The 7,261-nt window shown below is 44.0% G+C and overlaps 1 non-coding gene across 1 annotated transcript; it reads right to left on the bottom strand.

The window, feature by feature from the left end:
• Window positions 1–5,698: 5,698 nt before the first annotated feature.
• trnas-gcu (transfer RNA serine (anticodon GCU)) lies at window positions 5,699–5,780 on the bottom strand. Its single transcript has one exon. It is a non-coding gene; the product is annotated as a tRNA-Ser (tRNA).
• Between the last annotated feature and the right edge of the window lie 1,481 nt (window positions 5,781–7,261).

The raw sequence follows: 7,261 nt of genomic DNA, 5'->3' as shown, positions 1-7,261 counted from the left end.
CTCCCGCCACGTGCTCCTCTATTTAATGTTTTGGTTGCCCTGGTTACAGAGGCGTTGCTACACTAAAGGGAGGGAAGATTGTGTCTGTAGCAACGTTGATTAGCTAAGGAATGTAGTGTGGTGTGAATTAGCACTTCATTGTCGGCCCGTGACCCTCGCAGAGTTTGTCCATCTGTTCTTCTCCAGTTGTTGGCCGAGTCGTCCTCGAGTGTGATCAGATAACTTGAATTGCCGCTTTTCCTGTGGAACAATGCAACTAAACCTTGGCTAGACTTTATCTACTTAGTAAATTAACACTCAATAACAAAGTCAAAGTCAAAAGTCAGCTTTATTGTCAATCTCTCCACATGTCACAACACACAAAGAGACCGAAATGACGTTTTTCTCTATCCCACGGTGACGAGACACATAACACGATAGACATACAAGTACGCGACACAATATAAAAACAAGAAGGCAGAAATTCAAACAATCAATAGTAAGAGTGATGAATAAATAATAAATAAACAGATAACACAATAAATAAGAGGAGCAAAACGGAGCCAGCAAGCATAGCGCAAAAGTAAAAAACATCATAAACAAAAAGGCACAAACAATAAATAATAAGAGTAATAATAAATAATAAATAAACAGATAACACAACAAATAAGAGCCAGTGTGCATACAGACAGTACAGACAGTAAAAGTACAAGACGCTACGCAGAACGGGGGAGCGAGTTCAGGATCCTAACAGCCTGGAGTATGAAGCTGTTTGAGAGTCTGGTGGTGCGGGAGGGAGCGCAGGCTTCTGTACCTCTTCCCAGAGGGCAGAAGCTCGAACAAAGAGTGAGCGGGGTGACTCACATCACTCACAATCGTGGTCGCCTTGCGGGTGAGATGGGAGGTGTAAATGTCCTACAAGGAGGGGAGCGAAGCACCAATAATCTTACCAGCCGTGTTCACTATGCGCTGCAGGGCCTTCAAGTTGTAGTCAGTGCAGCCACCACCCCAAACAGCAATACAGCTGGAGAGAGAGGACGCTCTCAATGGTGCCGTGGTAAAATGCAGTCATGACGGCCGGAGGAGCGCTCGCTCGCTCGCCTGAGTTTCCGCAGGAAGTACAGGCGGCGCTGGGCTTTCTTTGCCAGTGATGCGGTGTTGGTGGACCAGGAGAGATCCTCACTGATGTGCACCCCCAGGAACTTGGCGCTGCTCACTCTCTCCACCACAGCACCGTCGATGGTCAGCGGCAGACTCTGATGAAGGCGGAAGATTCCGCCGAAACATGTCAGGTAAATGAACCTAAAACATATTTGTTTGATATAGAAGAACCAGAGAAGCACTTGAAACTGTGTTTAACACTTAACAAAGAAAAACAGTTCTGATCAACAACAATCTTTGAACTAAACCTATAGTTAACTAAAAGGAATGGGGTTTCTTTCAACCAAATAGGAACATTTCGCCTATGCAAATAAGCTCTGCTCATTGTTAGTGAAGGCCTCTTACAGGAACAAAAACACACAGATAACATAAGGACAGGAAGGACACATATGGCTGACAGGGATCAAAAGACATCCCTGTCACTAAAGAGAAAGAACATAGATAAAAGGAAAGCCATAAACTCCCAAAGACAAGGCCTACAGGTCTGGCAGGCCAAGGCTTCACTTAAATTATTCCAACATTTCCCCCCTGTTTATCACGTATTTGCTCAATCTTTACATTACCAAAAACAACCACTTCTCTTGATCTTCAGTTGTCGGGTCACAAGTATGGCACAAATAAGTTTACACCGAAAAAGGATAAATGTTGCGATATTATCATTCGGAAACACACAGATCTGGGAAGAAGTCTGTAAACTCAAGTGCAAAAACTGCATCATCATCATCGTTATCATCAACATGCTGGCGTTCAGACATTAGGCATACCCGGGCCATCTTGTCGTCCATGGGCGAGATTGCTGTAGTGATAAGACGATTAAACAGAGCACGGAGACATGGAATACAACAACATCCACACAAGGTGAGTATGGCAGTAATTGAGGACACAAGGGCTTTATACTTCCCAAAAGCAGTCATCCACTTGTTGTGCTCTTTCATCCTCGTGTTGAGGGATTGCAAGCTTGCAATCACCTTCGTCAGGCTCCCATCAGGGGCGGTGTCGTTCTGGATGAAGGTGCAGCATTGTTCCCTGAACATTGCGCATACCCTTCCTTTCCCAGACAACAACATAACAAGAGCATTGCGGTTCTGGATTGACATTAGGGAAGGCATGGCTAGCTGTTCGTGCACTGCCTCAAGTCCCGCTTGTGTCCGTTTGCCCAATTTCTGCATGTTGCAATGGATGTAATTTATCCTGTCAACGTTCTTGTTCATCGTCCACCAGCAGCAAATGGAGGACTCCCATCCCGCTTCAATTTGGTCAATTAATTCTAGGGATGGGCAGATCGATACCAAAATATCGATATATCGATCCAGGCTGCACATTTTTGAGTATCGATCTCCCTAGCTAAAATATCGATACTTACAATTATTTAATTATATTTTCCTCATCTTTTTTCCCACTCCAATTTGACGACTTGCACTCATGCTAGCACTATTCCTTCCGCCTGCTGCACTGGCGTGTCCTGCTCTGCTCTGCTCTGCTCCCGCCCCCTTTTCTCCCAAGCCAAGCCCTCCTCCTGCGCCTCCCGTTCCAATCCAAACACAAACAAGCATGGCCACGGCGGCGGCCCAGTCCGAACGTAAGAGAAGTCTGGTTTGGAGGTATTATATTTTAGTTAATAACAACGAGGCAAGATGTGAAATATGTCACAAAACGATTAAATGTTGTGGCAACACCACAAACTTAACAAAACATTTAAGTAAAATTCACCCCACGGTTCATGAAGAGCTGCAGTTGAAACGTGCCGCAGACACTAAGGCAGCGACGGAAAACCCTGCAGCCACACCGGGGCTAAGGTACCCCGGCCGGGGAGGTGGTTAGGTGGCACCCATGCTGACAGCGGCTATCTGGATTCTCGTGGGCCAATTCAGGATGGGGGAACTGCAGCTCAACCTCCTCGAAGACACTGCCAGGACAATTGAGGGCTCCTTCGGCAGCCCTCTGCTATGACATGGACATCCACTTTTTATTTAATTGATTTTCATGTTGTATCATTTGTGCCCTCTCTGCATCCATTTCAACCTGGTGATCCTGAAAGGGGGATCCTTCCATCTGTGGTCCCTTCTCAAGGTTTCTCATTTTCCCCTGGTAGGGGTTTTTAAGTTTTTCCTTGCCCTTTTGGGAGCTTAAGATCAGGGGATGCTTTGAGAATAATTGTCAATTTCTGTCTATGTGAAGCCCTTTGAGACTGCTTGTGATTTAGGGCTATACAAATAAACTTGACTTGACTTGACTTGACAAAGTACCTTGGAAGCAGCGTTTCAGAAAGGCAAGACATATCCAGGTATCAGGTGCTACCCAAAAATCGTAAGCATTTGTGGTTGATGTGCTATTTGAAGCAATAATTACTGCGCTTTAGTCAGTCATTTATAAATAAAGTTTTCCCCTTTTCAATTTGTGGTCGAACGCCATACGTTTTATTTGTAACTCCACTTCCTATAAACAACACTAAAGTATTACAATATTAAATGTAAGTATCCAGTGGCTTTACAAATTGATGTTTTTGCTGCTCATGACGATTAAGCCTTGCATCTCTGTTGGTACCATGTCTCTTTTTACAATATACTAAAAGGCAAAACTTTTTCCCAACAACAGAGAGAGAGAGAAAAAAGTAAAGAATAGCTCCTTTTAATTAAAGTTATACTATTAATATGCATCTTCCATTAATGGTTTTCTAAAAAGGTTAATAATTCATGTACATGACGTAATACTTTTTTCTACAAAATTCAATAGATGACTCTCCAAGAGCAAGAATGCCACTGCATTTAAACTGTTTTTTCTGGCGGGAAATTACACTTCCGGTATCGCTATCGGATCGATATCGGGTATTTTTGGGCAGGAAATACTTGGTATCGGATCGAATCCAAAATCATTGGTATCGCCCATCCCTAATTAATTCTTATTAATCAGGAACTCCTCTGGGGACTTTAATTGCATCAATTTCAGTCAGATCATCGCCGCCTCTCAAATTTAAAGATATGTTTTTGTTTTTTCCAGCTTTTTCCCAGATCTTGGCATGTCGGTGTTGCTTTCCCGCCTTTTCCGGACAGTATAAAACCTTCTTACCTGGAGATAATAATAATAATAATAATAATAACTGGGATTTATATAGCGCTTTTCTAGGTACCCAAAGTCGCTTTACATGTGTGTGTGGGGGGGGGGGGGAATAAGAAGAACAAAGAAACACCAAGGGCAGGGTCAGTTAGGAAAGGCTAATGTGAAGAGGTGGGTTTTTAGGGTGGTTTTGAAGGTAGGGAGGGAGGGGGCATCTCTGATGTGCCTGGGGAGAGCGTTCCAGAGAGAGGGGGCAGCCACGGAGAAGGCCCTGTCGCCCCAGGTTCGGCGCCTGGTCTTGGGGACCTCCAGGAGGCCGGCATCACTCGACCTGAGGGAACGGGATGGGACGTGTGGCTGGAGGAGGTCAGAGAGGTAGGGTGGAGCCAGGTTATGGAGTGCCTTGTAGGTGGTGAGGAGTATTTTAAAGGTGATTCTATATTTGACAGGCAGCCAGTGGAGGTCATGAAGGACAGGTGTGATGTGCTCTCTGGAGCGGGTTCCGGTGAGCAGGCGGGCAGCGGAGTTCTGGACATATTGCAGTTTGTTGAGGGTTTTGGAGGTGATGCCGTAGAGGATGCTGTTGCAGTAGTCTAGTCGGGATGAGATGAAGGCGTGGATGAGGGTTTCGGCAGCAGAGGATGTGAGGGAGGGCCGGATGGAGGATGTTGTTACATCTGCTGAAGTGCCATGTGTACTGACCGCCATTAAACAACCCAAGATCTTGCCAATAAAGAACAAACCGTTACCCCACATCTTAGTTTTCCTGACCCAACAACGGACATCATCAACAACACGCAACAGCCGTTGATGGAATCGAACCCGCACTTTCTTAACTGTGAAGCAGACATGCTAACAAGTTCTCCACCTAGCCGCCAAAGAGTATAAATATTACGATATTGAGTTAAATACAAACCAGATTACAGATACAATGGAGCCTCGGTTTTCGACCACAATCCGTTCCAGAAGGCTGTTGGAGAACTGAATTGTTCAAATACCGAATCATGTTTTCCCATTACAAATAATGGGAAAAAAAAAAAAAAATTTAAAAACCCCGCCTTTTTAAAGTATTTTTTCATTTGTACATTTTTGTCCGATCGCGCAACTGCAGTGCTTAGCCTTATTGTGACAGAGCGGTTGCTAAAATTTAGAAAATATTTTTAAAGTCCTGATGTACTTTCCAAAATTTAAGTGGACCGCAGCGCGCCGGGCGCTCACTGTTGCATTGCTTTAGGAGCGTCTTTGTGTTTTAGGATGGCTTTACTGATCCCACTTGCTTCCTTTAGAGGCATGATTAGAGTTGTTGCAATCCTCAGGGTAACGAGAATGTAATAACGAACAGAGTCAGTTGGCATGCGGGTCCTCTAATGAGGTTCGACAATCAAATTTCGTTCGACATCCGGAGCAAAAAATTCTCGAATTTTTTGTTCAAATATTGATTTGTTCGAGAACCGGGACGTTCGAAAACCGAGGCTCCACTGTAAAACAATGTAACATTAACTTTCGACGAGGATGGGATTTGAACCCATGCGTGCAGAGCACAATGGATTAGCAATCCATCGCCTTAACCTCTCGGCCACCTCGTCTTGCTTATGTGACGTTGACAACATGTTGTGCCGAGATACTTTGTGTGAAAATCCGACTGATATGAAATGCTGAGTGGAGAGCACAATGGAGTAGCAACCCATCGCCTAAATATCTCAGCGATCGCATCTCTTGCATGAGTTGCATGGGCGACATGATATGGCATGTACGGGGTAGTATAAGCTACAAGGTAAAATGATACGATACTTTAGATGTGAAATGAAGAAGAGCTAAGCCACAAAAGAAGTGACACTGTCAGCAAAGAATTTTTTTTTTCAATGTTGTCTCACCCCAAATCTTTGGGATCATCGGTTCTGTGCAGTTGGATAGTTCCACTAACATTTTAACATCAACATTCTTTCATGGTCTGCCTGGGTATCTCGGCTGATGATCCTAAAGAAAAGAACCTAAATTTCTTGTATGCTATGGCATGACTGTATAGCCTCCGGCCGTCATGACTACAAATTACCGTGGCACCATTGAGAGCGTCCTCTCCAGCTGTATTGCTGTTTGGGGTGGCGGCTGCACTGACTACAACGCTGATCACTCCTAGAATAAACAACCCTATCATCCCAGTTCGTTCCGTCCCTGGATCAAACCTGATACCCATCCGTCAGAAACAGCTCCAGAAATCAAAACACTCCACCAGAACTAAAACAATTCGAGCGACCCTGCTCAATATTAGATCATTAGTCAATAAATCACTTCTCATCAATGACCTCATTACGAGTAATGAATTAGATATCATGTTTCTTACAGAGACCTGGCTTGATCTAGATAACAGAGAATATATTCTTATATATAATGATAATATAATATAATGAATCAACTCCACCTAATTTCAACTGCATTTACGCCCTCAGAATCGGAAAGAGAGGGGAAGGCGTTTTCCTAATCTATTCTGATTTGTTTCAATGTTAACGGACGTCATTTGGAGATCGTCTTTCGTTTGAGTGTCTTGCAGTTGTAATGAAGTCTTCTCCCCCTGTCCTACTTATGGTTGTATACAGACCCCCAGGTTATGCTAATAACTTCTTCGTCGAATTCTCTGAACTCCCCGCTATAATCTCCTTGGAACATGACTGTATATCAATAGTAGGTGACTTTAATATTCACATAGACAAACTCAATGACAATAAGATCAAAGAACTAAACGACCTCCTTGACACCTTCGACCTATCCCAGCATATCTCTGGACCTACGCACAACAGAGGCCATACACTAGATTTATTCATAACCAGAGGTCTTGAGTCATCTTTCCTTTCAGCAGTCAATATTGCCTTATCTGATCACTTCTGCATCTTTATCGAAATGAAGGTCACCCCTATAGCTCTCAGTCAACCACAAACCATTAAAAAGCGGCACTTTAATGAGGCCACTAGTACACTATGGAGGCCTTCTCGCAGGCCCCTACCCTTCCATCAGAATCTGTCAATGACCTCCTAGATAACTTCAACTCTAAAACCCTAAAAGATATCGACGC

Source organism: Syngnathus typhle, linkage group LG7 (genome assembly GCF_033458585.1).
Source record: "Syngnathus typhle isolate RoL2023-S1 ecotype Sweden linkage group LG7, RoL_Styp_1.0, whole genome shotgun sequence".
Taxonomy (NCBI): domain Eukaryota; kingdom Metazoa; phylum Chordata; class Actinopteri; order Syngnathiformes; family Syngnathidae; genus Syngnathus; species Syngnathus typhle.
This window is presented reverse-complemented; position numbering and strand designations above follow the sequence as displayed.